Source organism: Onychostoma macrolepis, chromosome 04, assembly GCF_012432095.1.
Source record: "Onychostoma macrolepis isolate SWU-2019 chromosome 04, ASM1243209v1, whole genome shotgun sequence".
Lineage (NCBI taxonomy): Eukaryota > Metazoa > Chordata > Actinopteri > Cypriniformes > Cyprinidae > Onychostoma > Onychostoma macrolepis.
Window position 1 is genome coordinate 23,294,916 of NC_081158.1, and position 15,477 is coordinate 23,310,392.

At 40.3% G+C, this 15,477-nt stretch overlaps 1 pseudogene; it reads right to left on the reverse strand.

Annotated features, from left to right (window-relative positions):
• The window catches only part of LOC131538524 (plexin-C1-like), a 34,763-nt pseudogene extending 22,472 nt beyond the window's left edge, over nt 1-12,291 (reverse strand).
• Between the last annotated feature and the right edge of the window lie 3,186 nt (nt 12,292-15,477).

Sequence of the window (15,477 nt, forward strand, 5' to 3'; positions counted from 1 at the left end):
AGAACAGTTCTGGAGCAGCAAGGGAATCCTTCCATCATGTCCATCTCGAATCCTTTGACCTCCAGAGATATCACTGCTTCAGCACCTCAAGAGTAGCAAAGAGATATGAATCAAACATCTGCACTTTCTCCAACTGGAATACAACAGATGGTACCTGATCAGCATATGTCCATTCCGACAGCAGCGACTGTGCCTCAAACAATGATGCCTGCCTTACAGCCCTCAAGGTCAGCCCTTATTGAAAGACTTTCATTTCCATATTTCAAGAGTGATGACCCCCATGAGTTTGTCATTTTGAACATGGCTTTGAAGAATCTGATGCCCCTAAAGGAAACTGAGCACTAGAAGTATCATATTCTTCTGGATCATTTGAAGTTTGATGCAGCCTGACATTTAGCCTTGGCTTATGCCCATCGTTCCCAGCCTTACACTACTGCTTTGAAGGCTCTCCAGAAAAGTTATGGTCAACCCCATCCATTGCTGCTTCGGGAGAATGCTGCTATTAAGAATTTGCCAGCTGTAAGTTCAGGAGATCCTGTTGGGTTTGGTCAAATTACTGTACGAGTTCAAGCTCTTGTTGGCATGCTTCAGTCCTGGGATCAAGAAAGAGCCAAAGAGTTATTCTGTGCATCACATGTCCATCAATTGCTCAGTAAGCTTCCAGGACAGCAGGTTGCCAGTTTTGCAAGATATGCCAAAACTACCTGACCAGATGAGCCCTATGACTTGGTTAATTTCTCTGTTTGGTTGGAAGAGGAATCAGAATTTCAGAATTTAGCTATACAAGTGTTTGAACAATCTAAAGGTGTGAAGTCCCAGACAAGAGAAGGGAGGCCCACCAAGTCCCAATTTCAAACAGCTGCTTTCCTTCATGGGGTGAGTCCAGAAGTTAATGTACCCACTCAGAGAAAGAAAACTGAAATTACTAACAGTGAAATTACCAGATCACAGGAAAGGAATGAGGGACTTAAACCATCTTGTGCATACTGTAGCCGTACTGATCATCATCTTAGTCATTGTCCTGAATTCCAGAGCTTTGATACAGTAGCCAAAAGGAAGTGGATTGTTGACAATCGTTGTTGGAGATGTGGTTGGGCCCATAGATCAATCAACTGTGACCTGCAAAGAAAATGTCCAGTATGTCAAAATCGTCACACAAGGAATATTGCATGAAGTGAATGTAAACAAACCTGATTCTGGTATATTTTATTTGAGTTGTAGCATTTGGACCAATTAGACACACAATTTTGCATTTGACTTAACAAATCAATTAGTTATTAGATTAACAAATGGTCACAGACCCCTCACCCAATACACATACCCGGTGCCAGTAGGACTGTCAAGGACTTCAGGCCCCTGGTCCCATGGCAACCCATCAGATAACACTAGTTTTATTGCTCAAAGGAATGCAAATGGCCGAGCAACACTCACTTCATATCCCCTTTAGGAAAAAGACATTATGCCATAAAATGGACTCTTCTCTAATTAATTCATAGAAAAACCTTTCTTTGAATGAGCACACATATCATTAGGTCATTGTGTATATTATTACTGTTCTTGTATATGTTTTTGTGTATTGTATACTGTTTTATGCATGCTTATAATAGATCACTAGTTAATATCACTCTAACTGTAACATGTTTGGTCTCTATCAATTCGTCTTCGGATGATCTAATTGAGAGTGAATATTACATGTCGATACCTATGCAACATATTAATGTCCTAGGAATCTTTAATAGTTTGTATAACAACTTCCAATCCAACCCCTTTGCAAATTACCATGCTCTAAGACAAAGGGTCATAAACCCCCCCAGTATTTCCAAACTCCCGCTTGGAAATTCAGCCTTTCTCATTGGTCAAGCCCATCCTGAGAGGTGTGACTCTTCGCAGACCTTAAAGGGCTCACGCACAGTTCCGCCCGCGCTCTTCTGCAAAAGCTCTACTGCCAAATCTCTGGACTGCTGCCCGTGTGGAGAGCCTGAGCCGGTACCGGCTTTCCCGGTGGGCTCCTACATATCTCAGTTTTGCGGTTCTGTTAGATCCTAGAAGGATGTGAGCTAGAACTCTTCGGAAACTTTAAGTTTTGCGGCCTTGCGGCCTTGACTTTCCATTCAACCAAAGCTCCGCGGACCTCAGAACCAGAATAACCTCTTTGGAATTCATCACTCTTCAACCCGGAAGAATGTGATCGTGAGTCCAAAACCTTGAAACCATCAAGACTTATCATCCGAGACTGTATTCCAGACACACGCCAACAGCCGTGGAAGTGCAAGTATGGTACATCTAACTAAACTAAACAGAGGTTTAGTATAAGCTATAGACCCCGTTATAAACGGCACTGATGGTTTTACTCAGGTGGTTAACTGACTCTTTCCATAACTGCGTTCTGTTTTCTCTAATGGCTTCATTCATCCACTTTAGCTCCCCTTTTGTATATTCGCGTGAGTGTGTATGTTTGTTTGTTTGTCTAGATTAGTTATGTGTGTTAGCGTTTAGTTAATAAAAGTTGTGTGCACAAATTACATGAGTTTCTGGTTCTGCCTTGCAAATTAATGTCCCTTTACGATTTTCGATCCTTATTACATGCTTTAATGCATTAATACTTAGGAAAGTGTTTTCTGTGGCCACGAAAATATCCTTTCTTAGAGTTGATATGAACTTACACTGAATGGTCGCTGGACGAACAGATCAGTTGATAGCAATTTAATTCTGCTACAGTTATTACTGTCAGCCGATATACATAATTGTAATTAATCATAATTAATTGTAATTATTTATATACAATTTCCTTTTAAGCTAATTTGCTACAGAGTAGACCAAGTGGTCTTAACTCTGTTCTTCTGAAACTTGTGAAGGTAGTTCTGAGCCACCAAGGAAAGACTCTGGAGACGTATGCCATATTAGATGACGGTTCAGAAAGAACCATGCTCTTGTCCTCTGCAGCAAAATTGAAGGTGCTGCTGTTTCCTTTTCAATTTCGCCAGCTGTCCATAAGCAGAGTAAATACCAAATACGAGGAGCCTTTACTGCTCAAATGTTTGATCTACCTGAACAGACATACCCAGTGCAGATCCTCCAGCGATGTTATCAACAACTAAGAGGCATCCCTCTGGTGGAGTTTCAGAAGGTTAAACCTCTGTTATTAGTGGGAGATGACCATCCTCACCTTCTTTGTTCCAAAGAGCGAGTATGTTTCGGTCCTCCTGAAAGTCCAGCTGCTTTGCATACTCGCCTGGGGTGGACATTGCAGGGACCGACTTCTTTGGGTCAGAAGACTAATTCGACCACACAGTGTTTCTTCCAAGCTTCCCTCTCCACGGATCAGTTGCATACGGACGTGGAGAAGCTATGGCAAGTTGACGTACAGTACTTCCTTTCTCTCAGACTCCGTATCATTCCCTGCGTTCTAAACAAGATAAGGAAGCTCTCGAGTGCATGAAACAGGAAACAAAGTGTGAAGAAATTAATGGAATCAAGAGTTATGTGACTCCTCTACTTCGAGCTAAGAATGCACCTGTTCTTAAAGTATCCCCCGAGGCAGTAATGCCAACTTTGTGTCGACTGGAGAGACAGCTGGCTAAGGATCCAGATTGTGCAGTTATTTATGAGCAAGAGATTCAGAAGCTCATTGAAGCTGGATATGTGAAGAAACTGAAGTCCAATGAAATTTAACTCTGTGATGAAGCTTGGTACATTCCCCACCATCTTGTGGAACATAATGGCAAGCATTGTGTGGCATTCAATTGTTCCTATCAGTATCAAGGTGAGAGTTTGAATGCATTTGTTACCTGGACCAGTGCTGGGCCCTTCCTTGATTGGAGTCTTACTACGGTTTAGAGAACATCCGGTTACTATCAGTGGAGATCTCCGGTCTGTCTATATTCCATTAAATCCACCTCTTGCCTTCTGATTCATCGCTGTTACATTTCTTATGGCGAAATATGAGAAGAAATGACTCTGCTGATGTTTATGAATGGCAGGTTTTGCCATTTGGTGCTACTTATAGCTCTTGTTGCGCTATATATGCTCTCCAGAAATGTGTTCAAAACCTTCTTGCTGAATTTCAAGATGTCCAATCCTCTGTTCTGCATTCCTTTTATGTGGATAATTGCTTGCAAAGCTTCCAACTAATCAAGAAGCAAAAGAGATGCGTATGAACCTGCGTTCTTTGTCAGCTGAAGGTAGGTTTGAGATTCGGCAATGGGCCAGTAATCAAATTTCTGTGGTAGACCATCTACCAGCTGATGTACGTTCAGTAGACACGGATCTATGGTTGAGTCTTGACTGCACAGATCCATGAAAGAGTACACTTGGATTAAGTTGGCACTGCTTGCAGGATACCTTGAGCTATAAGCATCGTCCAGTGAGGTATGCTGTTCTAAATTGAATACTCGTTCGTCAGTATGATCCACTGGGTTTCATCATTCCATTCACGACACATGCTAAAGTTCTTCTGCAACAGTTATGGACGAAGCCTACTAGAGAATGGGATGATCCAGATATCCCAGAGGAAATCAAGGCAGCCTGGATTGCAGGGGAAGGAGAGTTACCAGATCTGGTTAAAATCCAAGTACCTCGATGGTATGGTCCAAGAAAGAACTGGGAAGATCCAGTCAGCAGAGAGCTTCACATATTCGACGATGCATCTGAAAAGGTGTATGGCTCAGTTGCTTCTATGCGTATGATTAATGGAGCTGGTGGGATTTCTGTCTCTCTTGTCATGGCTCGCTCAAGGGTAGCACCAAAGAAGACCATTTCTATTACTCGTTTAGAATTGTGTGCCGCTCTGACTGGGGCTCAGCTAGCAAACTTGTTGCACCAGGAACTTACCTTGGCTATTGAAACAGTGACCCTATGGTCTGATTCTACAACTGTGTTGACCTGGATCCAGTCTGAATCCTGCCGTTACAAGATCTTTGTGGCAAATCGCATTACAGAGGTTCTTGAACATACTAGACTGGATCAATGGAGATATGTTGACACTGTAAGCAATCCAGCAGATGCCATCACTCGAGGCAAGAGGCTTTCTGAATTGTCTGCTACAAGTTCTTGGTTTCAAGGACCTACCTTTTTATACTTGAACTCTCAGCAATGGCCAAAATTTCCAGCTTTAAGTCCCGATGAGGCTGATACAGAGCTCAGAAAACCTTTGTTCTGTGGACTTAATCAGGCACCAGCAAATTTTTCAAATACTGATTTGCTTCAATTTAATACTTGGTCAGAGTTGATTGCAGCGACAGTTGAAACCCTCTTTTTGGCTTCTGGAGATGACAAAAGCAGAATTGCATCTCCTGTGTCAAGCCCAGATGGAGGATTTCCCTGAGGAATATAAACTGCTTAAAGATGGTCATAAAGTTTCCCAACCCAGCTGTTTAGTGCACTTGGCACCTGAGTATGATCCAGTGACAGAGCAGATCAGAGTGGGTGGACAACTCCGTCAAAGTGAGGATTTGGATTCTGAAGCTATTTATCCAATTGTCTTAGACCCTAAGTCATGTTACCAAACTTTTGGTTGCTGACTTTGATTCAATTTTGTGTCATCCAGGACCACAAAGAGTGTTTGCCCAGCTTCGTCGGAAATACTGGGTTCTGAGAGAGCGACCGTTAATAAAGAAAATTCAGAGGTCATGTCCTGAGTGTAGAAAGTGGAAAGGTATGCCTTCAGTCCCCAGAATGGCTGATCTACCAGTTTCCAGACTTCGATTGTATAAGCCTCCCTTTTGGTTGACGGGTATAGATTGTTTTGGGCCTTTAAGCATCAAAGTAGGTCACCGACATGAGAAAAGGTGGGGCATTATATTTAAATGCCAGACAACATTATACAGTGGGTACGGAAAGTATTCAGACCCCCTTCACTTTTTTAAATTTTGTTGTTGCAGCCTACTACTACAATTGTTTAAATTCTTTTTTTTTTCCCTCAGTAATCTACACTCCGTACCTCATAATGACAAAATGAAAAAACTGAAATATCACATTTACATAAGTATTCAATTACGAAGTACTTAGTTGAAGTACCTTTGTCATCAATTACAGCCTCGAGTCTTTTTGGGTATGACACAACAAGCATAGCACACCTGTATTGGGGGATTTTCTGCCATTCTTCTTTGCAAATCCTCTCAAGCTCGGTCAGGTTGGATGGGGACCATCAGTGGACAGCCATTATCAGGTCTCTCCAGAGATGTTCAATAGGGTTCAAGTCAGGGCTCTGGCTGGGCCACTCTAGGACATTCACAGAGTTGTCCCTAAGCCATTCCTGTGTTGCCTTGGATGTGTTGTGTTTAGGGTTGTTGTCATGTTGGAAGTTGAACCTTCGGCCCAGGTTCTGAATATGGACTGGGTTTTCATTAAGGCTATCTCTATATTTTGGTGCACTGAGCTTTTCTTCTACTCTGACGAGTCCCTCAGTCCCTTCCTCTGAAAAACTCCCCCACAACATGAGGCTGCTACCAGCACACTTTACTTTTTGGATGCTGCTCTGCAGTTGATGAGCAGAGCTGGTTTCCTTCAAACATGATGCTTGGAATTGAGGTTGATCAGACCAGAGAATCTTGTTTCTCAGAACCTGAGGGTACTTTAGGTGCTGTTTTGCAAATTTCAAGTGTGTTTTCAAATGTCTTCACTGAGGAGAGGATTGAGTCTGGCCACACCGCTATAAAGCCCAGATCGGTGGAGTGTTGCAGTGATGTTTGTCCTTCTGTAGGTTTCTCCCATCTGCATATATGATCATGCAGCTCAATTAGAGTGACCATCAGCTTCTTGGTCACCAGTCTAGACAAGGCCCTTCTATATCAATTGATCAGTTTGGCTGGGCAATCAGCTCTTGGAAGAGTCCTGGTTTTGCTAAACTTCTTCCATTTGAGAATTATGGAAGCCACTGTGTTATTGGGAACCTTCAATGCAGTAGAAATTTTTTCCAGATCTGTGCCTCAATACAATCCTGTCTCTGAGCTCTGCAGGCAGTTCCTTTGACCTCATGGCTTGGTTTTCGCTCTGATATGCATTGTCAGCTGTGAGTTCTTTTATAGAGAGGTGTGTGCCTTTCCAAATCATGTCCAATCAATTTATTTTACCACAGGTGGACTCCAATCAAGGTGTAGAAACATCTCAGCAGTGATCAAGAGAAATGGGAGGTACCTGAGCTAAATTTCAAGCTTTGTGGCAAAGGGTCTGAATACTTATGTAAATGTGATATTTCAGTTTTTTCTTTTTAATAAATTTACAGACATTTCTAAAATTCTTTTTTCACTTTATGAGGTACGGAATGTAGATTAATGAGGGGGGGGCGGGGGGGAATGAATTCAAATAATTGTAGTATCAGGCTGCAACATAACAAAATTGAAAAACGTGAAGGGGGTCTGAATACTTTCCGTACCCACTGTATATTAATTTGGAACTACTTTCTGTTATAGATACAGACAGTTTCCTTCTGGCCTTTCGAAGATTTGTAGCTCGTAGAGGTCGGCCCTATGAAATATTATCTGATCAAGGGACTAATTTCAAGGGAGGAAGAAGAGAACTCCGGAAAGCATTTTCTCAACTTAGTCCCTCTCTTCAGGAGATGCTTGCCCTCCGACAAATTAAATTCTCCTTCAATTCACCATACTCCCCCAAGTCGTTTCAGAGCAAGTTTGAAATTGAACTTGTTGAAATTGAGGATTTGTTAAACTCAAAACCTCTCGGCTATGTGTCTTCGAATATATTAAAGACCTTGATCCCATTATCCCAAATATCCTACCGATGGGGCAGCGAGATTCATCTCTCCCACAAGTGATTTATGCAGATTCAGAGCTACTTACCCGTAGAAAGTGAGACATAGTCAAGTTCATGCAGATAGATTCTGAGCCAGTTTCATTAAGGATTATCTTCCGAATCTTAAGATTCGTCAAAAGTGGAAACTTGATGGTAATCCTATTGTGCCTTCTACCAAGGTCATGATTGTGGACCCCCAGATTCCTCGTGGATGCTGGTCTGTAGGGACCGTCAGCAAGACTTTGTTAAGTTCTGATGGAAGAATAAGAGTTTCTGAAAGTTTCAGTGAAGGGAAGCATTTAATTCTTCCAGTCAGCCGTCTAATTCTGCTTCCTGAATTGACCGATGATGGTGATAGTACAGTAGTATGAATTTTCTTGTATGCAAATATGTTAACATATTTGGGAGCGGCTGTAGAAAATTCTGCTGTGTTCTGATTGGTTGACTGAGTCCTGATAAGAACACCTGTGGCCTTACTTAAGCGTGTGTGTGTGTGCGCGCGTCAGAGAGTGTGTGTGTGAGAGACGTAAGTAAAATGGCGCTTACAGCTGAATTCGCCAACTTTTACAGTCATTTCATCAAGAACTTCTGTGCCATAACCAGTCCACTCACCAACCTCCATTAGAATAGACCCAAGTCTCTGTCCTGGAACTCCACCTCTGCCCAGGCCATTAATCCCTTTAATCCCAATTTTTTTCCCAGTCATGAAAATATCCAAATGATGTGTCATTAGTAACCCCTTGAAATAATCGATTAGTTATTTTTTTAAATTTGTTTTGGAAAAGTGTGTGAAAAATTGTTTTATGGTCAGTCCCAATTGTGACCGGAGGGATAATGTGTGTACTGAATTAACATATTTCTACAGTCATAAAAATTGTTATATATCTTAGCCCAGCTATTTTAAACTGTTTGATCACATTCTAGGGTTACTATTATGCATAAAAAAAACCTTATGCAACATTGATAGGAACACTGAGATAAAAAAAACAACGCATTTCAAAATTTTTTTGTAAAATATAACATCACATTTTTATATTAGTGCTATCAGCATTACAACATGAATATTGTAAATCTTTTGTAACATTTTAATTTGGTGCAATATTTTTTCATTGCAACATTTTATTGCAATTTTCACTAACCACTGCAATTGGATTTATATTGTATACCTAAGTTCACTGTTATCCCACCGGTCACTATTGTGACCATCAACATGTTTACTCATTCTATGACCACACTCAACAAAACTCAATATATGTGAATTCATATAGTATTAATACTAGACACCTTAAAGATAATGTGTACCAAAAATCTTTGTCATATCTTTATGTTGACATACTTTACTAGCCTTTCATTTTGGAGCTTTGATGCAGTTATCATCTTCTCAAGGTGCAAACAGGAAATAAACCGCTCTGGTCATGTGACAATTTGCACTAATCGTGTGAAACTGCACATACTGTATTTAATTGAGACCCTTTATTTTTTCCATATTTGCAGGAAGTGCACTAAAGTCAGTCAGTCAGTAAGGTTTTTAGAGCTTTATAAATGAAAACCTTTTTACGGTCACTATTGTGACCGGTGGGATTAAATGGGAAGCTTTCGCCCAAGCACCGCTCCTTGTTTATCCCGACCCTGACAAACCCTTCTTTGTGGAAGTCCACACCTCTACTACCAGATTAGGAGCAGTGATTTCCTAGCAGCAAGGGACTTTGGCTGTACTTCATCCATGTGCCTTTTTAACTAATGTGCCTTAGAAACTCATCCCAGCAAAAAGAAACTATGACATTGGCAATTGAGAACTGCTGGCTATTAAGCTTGCTTTAGATGAATGGAGGCATTGGTCTTTATTGTTCTCACATGAATCTTGAGTATCTTCAGGAAGCCAAGAGACTAAACCTATGCCAAGCTTGTTGGGTTCGTTTCTTCACTCGGCTTGATTTCAAGATCTCCTATCGTCCTGGACCAAGAAACATAAAAGCAAATGCTTTCTCTTGCCTTCATTCTCCCGGTGACTCGTCCGAACGGCCAGGGCCGTCCATGGTCTCTCAAAGATTCACTTATGCCGAGTTCACACTGCACGATTTTAGCACCGATAGGTTTTGCAAAATTGCTGACAAATGGCCAAAATCGGAGGCAAATTGGTGCTCGTTCACGCGAGTGACAATAACGCAGTGTGAATTATCAAAGATGCGATCTGAGAGAACGCCAATGCCTGTGAAATATTCGGCATGCTAAATATCTGGACCTGTCGGCAATTCAAAATCCTGCTGTGTGAAATGAGTTATGACTGAAAAATACATCGGCGATAACCTACAACCAATGAGAGAGCAAGATAAAGGGCAGTGGGAAGTTCAGGGAGAAGTTATGAAACGTAGTTTGCAGACTAGACAGAGTTGTCGGCGACTCTTCCTATTTTAAAGCCATGCAGTGTGAAACCTCCTGTCACCGATCCATCGTGCAATGTGAACACAGCAGCAACTGAATGCTACCCCAGATAGTCGTGCAGTGTGAAAACAACCGTGATCCGATGACTTATGCAGTGTGAACTCGGCATTACCTCCTTTAATGCTGAACTGCTGAAATCATGTTTAACCATGTGTTCTGAAACCTTGGCCTGCCTGAGGATATTGTTTCAGATAATTGTCCACAATCCTTGTGACGTATCTCTATCAGTATCACACCATGTTTGGTCATTTAGGCCAGAGGAAAACTGGTCCCCCTGTCTGAGCCTGGTTTCACCTAAGTTTTTTTTTTTTCTCTCCATTTCAGCTGATAGAGTTGCTTATAGTTGGGGTCTGAAAGACACATAGTAGTCAGCTATTTGATGACACCGACAATATGGGATGAGAACAAAACTCGAACTGAACTGTGCTAATTAATGGCACTACTGTCTTCATTAGAGCTGCTTAATAGCTGAATCAGTTTTTTCCATAACTGATGAATTTTTCAGCATCGCTGAAAGCATCACTGTTACTGAACTGAACTGAATCAACATTGAACTGATTCAAGCTGAATAATGACACTGTTTTCAGTAGAGCTGGTAGAGCTGCTTATCAGTGAACTGAACTTCACACAGTTATTGAACTGAACTGAACTGAACCAAAACTGGAGCTGAATAATGACACTATTGTCTTTCCACAGCTGCTTTGTTGCAGAATTTGGATTTGCCTCATTTTTTAAGTTTGCATCGTTGTTACTTAACTGTTTAATTTTACAAAGAAACTACTTGTTATGTTTGCAGTATGATATGACAATTTTTACACTATTGTGCACACATCCACAGGCTGGTGAAGGCACACAACAGCATGTAAGGGACTGTTGCTGCAATAACCACAGCCTTGGTAGTTTTTAAAAGGATAGTATTTAAAGATGTAAAATAAGATATGATGCAGACCTTTATGAGTTGTCCATCACTGGTTCCTATGAACAACACAATCCAGGATTCACTCCTCATTGCTGCTGCTGCTGACATTGAGCTGTACTTAAACACCACAGAGAGCGGCTGAAGTTCAGTATCACTCTGAAACACAAACAAAGCTAAACTTTATATGACTTTAGTGATTAGCTACAATTACGTTTTACCATCCAATGTTATCCTTGGCTCAAGGGTGAAAACGTATTGAGCATATGAATGCAATTTCCAACCTCAGATCCACAAGGCTTTTCACCAATAGTGCAGAAGCCCTTCACTCGGCCTTGAACATTACTGATGTTGTACAGAGCCAGCGCGCTGTTCTCCGGATCCTGCTGATTCTGCGCACTGAACACACCTGCCCAAATAACACCGTTCACTGAGGGAATAACGGTGGAGGCGACGAGCACTGGACGAACTTTATCACTGCAGCATCGTATCGTTGCAGCCTGTAGGGATCTGATGATTTCTCTCTTTTTTTCTTTAGAGCTGTTCATCCACAGGACGAGCACTTTCCTCTCGGAGTCAGTCTTTGCGTTGAGAAATAAATAGGATTCTGAGGGTGAAACTCTCTGGAATCCGTCAACAAACTCCACATCTCTCACTGTGCTCTGAATGGTGGCATCTGTCCCTTCCGCTATTCTTGAGAAAATCCCACCTGGTTGAGATTTTGAGGTGCTCCACAAGGTAACAACATAAAACAGAGAAGCTTGAGGTTTAGCATCGTCATCCATTTTCCCAACAAAAAGGTACCTACCGGCTATGAAGGCAACAGATTTGTCATTCTTTCGCGGTCCTACCAATATATTACTTTCATAATGTATACTGTTTGTAATGTCATTTATATCAAGAACTTCACAATATCCATATTTAAAAGTCCCACACGTTATCAGGGTGCCATTGGCATCAAAAGGCACCAGGTTGTTGACTCTGTTATGGTGAGGGGCATCAGTGATGTCTTTCCTCTTCTCTTAATTCAGATCGTGTCTCATCTGATGTAGTCGATGCTCAGTAAGAACAAACAACTTACTGTTACCAACTACAAAGTCCTTAATTTCTCCATCAAAGTTGTGTGCATCATCGCAAATGCAGTATTTCATAAGTACAAGTATTCCAAGTAAGTATCTTTTCATCTTATTACATATCTGCATAAGCAGTTGGATAGGCCAGCAATGTATTTGACGAGATCTTGTCACAGCGATCAACCTTGCTCAGATGCGCATGAAGAGAATGAAAGTGAACGCTGCGTGGTGAGATGAGGGCGGGGGTCTAAAACCTAGAAACTGTAATTTTTAAAATGTCTATTAAAAAGTCAAACTATCCAAAATGCCACTTAAGCTAAAGATAAAAACTATACTGGTTTATTTGTAGACATATACCGAATTTTTTAATTACAGTAAAAAAATTTTTTAAAGAAATCAACTGATGACATCAAGGGGAAAGAAATTTTCAGGAAGGAACTTTGTTAATTGTTTATTATTCTGACACAAATATAACAAAACCTGTCACCCGGCCTGTATAAAATAAATAATTTTCTCAAAACATGAGCTGTAATTGTGAGTGTGTATTTCTGTGAATTTGAGGGCTCTATCTTCAGTGCACTATTTTCAGCCAGAATACTCAAGATTGAGGTCTTTGAAGCACTTAAGATTGAGGTCTTTCTTTTCAAAGGTAATTTGCAACTCGGTTAGCAGAAACAGAGAAATGATGTGCCATAGTTAGTTAGACTATTGAGTATCGGAAAACTCAAAACTCACGAGTTCTTTTATCATTCTCTGAAATGTAGATTGATTTTTATTTATTTTTATGGCACTGAAATAGTGGCAAACAGCAACTTTTAGATGTAGTTTCTCAGCTGCATGATGTTTGCAAGTTTCTGTATGTACAGAATGAAAATGTATCAAAATACTGGCACTACTATAAAATACTACAACTCTATCACAGCAACCACTAAGAATACTGGTAATGTGGCTGCTGCATTAACCAATGTGCATATGCACGAAATACCGTATCACACAGCAAAAAAAAAAAAAATGTGGTAAGCATTCTTTGATGAAAATTAGGGCTCTTCAAGTATACAAGGCGTTATATGTGATAGATATCACATTCTGATATGTACAATAAATGCAACTATAAGTTCAAGTGCTTTTAGAGCCACTTAAAAGGGATAGTTCACCCAAAAATGAAAATACTGTCAGCATTTACTCACCCTCAAGTTATTCCAAACCTGCATGTAACAGAATTTTATTCCTTGCAGCTAAAATGGCCCTTGAGCTCTAGCCTCCATATTAGGGGTAATTTCAACTGATATAGTAGTTTATTACCCATTCATGCCAGTAACATTTTAATATTTGAAAAATGATTAAATGATTAATAGCTTAATATAGTTTAATAAAGCTATATAAATAATATCAATAGAACTTGAAATTATGGCCATGGTGAAATTTAGACTGACTGATTAATAATTCAGCAAGTATGTGCTTTGAATACTGTATGTGCTGTGAAGACTTGCTGTATGTTGTACTGAATGTGTGTGTGTTTGTTAATGTTAATGTTGATGTATTTAGGTACAGACCAGACTCTTTCTGTGTAAAATGTGTACAGCATACTGATAACATATTTCATATTAATAAGAGAAAAACAGAATTATGTAGGATAACAGTAAAAAAGATATTACAATCACCTTTCAGTCAAAAAGAACTGTATCACAGTACTAAACAGTAGGTTTGACCTCTGTAGAAAGTTTTGATTTCACTGTGTTTATACACTGTATAATTAATAAGTAGGTGCAGAGCACCACCTGCTCTCTAGAGAACAGCGCCACAGTATCTGACAGGAGATTTCTGACCAGTCAGAAAGATGAAAGATGAGATAAGAGTAATATTATTCTGGTGATCTTTATATGTGAAAACAGGCCATTATAGCATAACAATCTTACATAAAATAAGATTAAAGAATAATAATATTAAAGTCCCCCTACAGTCACTGATTGTATACCTTTAAAACTAATCTTTGAGTGACATATTTAAATGTTTCATTCCATGAAAATAATTTCTTCATGCCCTAAAATGGCTTGAATATAATGACTCCACCCTCTAGTAAACGCTACACAATTGCAAGTGGTAATATTGGATTAATTCAGCCATATACAATTAAACCAGAAATTGATTCCAAAGAGCACATTATACAGGGTCATCTGCAAGTTGTTGTATGAGAATGGTAATGCATTTTATGTATTGCTCCACAATGTACAACCCAAATTCTGGAGATGTTGGGACGTTTTTTAAATTTAAAAAAATGACAGCTAAAATAAATTCAGATCACATGAGCCAATATTTTATTCACAATAGAACATAGAGAATCCAACAAATGTTTAAACTGAGAAATTTTACAATTTTATGCACAAAATGAGCTTATTTCAAATTTGATGCCTACTACAGGTCTCAAAATAGTTGGGACGGGCATGTTTACCATGGTGTAGCATCTCCTCTTCTTTCCAAATCAGTTTGAAGACGTCTGGGCATCGAGGTTATGAGTTTCTAGAGTTTTTTTGTTGGAATTTGGTCCCATTCTTGCCTGATATAGGTTTCCATCTGCTGAAGAGTTTGTGGTCATCTTTGACGTATTTTTCGTTTAATGATGCGCCAAATGTTTTCTATAGGTGAAAGATCTGGACTGCAGGTAGGCCAATTCAGCACCCGGACTCTTCTACTACGAAGCCATGCTGTTGTAATAGCTGCAGTATGTGGTTTTGCATTGTCCTTCTGAAATACACAAGGCCTTCCCTGAAATAGACGTCATCTGGAGGGAAGCATATGTTGCTCTAAAACCTGTATATACCTTTCAGCATTCATAGTGCCTTCCAAAACATGCAAGCTGCCCATACCATATGGACTTATGCACCCCCATACCATCAGAGATGCTGGCTTTTGAACTGAACGCTGATAACACGCTGGAAGGTCTCCCTCCTCTTTAGCCCGGAGGACACAGCGTCCATGATTTCCAACAAGAATGTCAAATTTGGATTCGTCTGACCATAGAACACTTTTCCACTTTGAAACAGTCCATTTAAAATGAGCCTTGGCCCACAGGACACGAGGGTGCTTCTGGACCATGTTCTCACATGGCTTCCTTTTTGCATGATAGAGCTTTAGTTGGCATCTGCAGATGGCACGGCGGATTGTGTTTACTGACAGTGGTTTCTGGAAGTATTCTTGGGCCCATTTAGTAATGTCAATGACAGAATCATGCCATTGAGTGAGACAGTGTCGTCTGAGGGCGAAGACCACAGACATCCAACAAAGGTCTTCGGCCTTGTC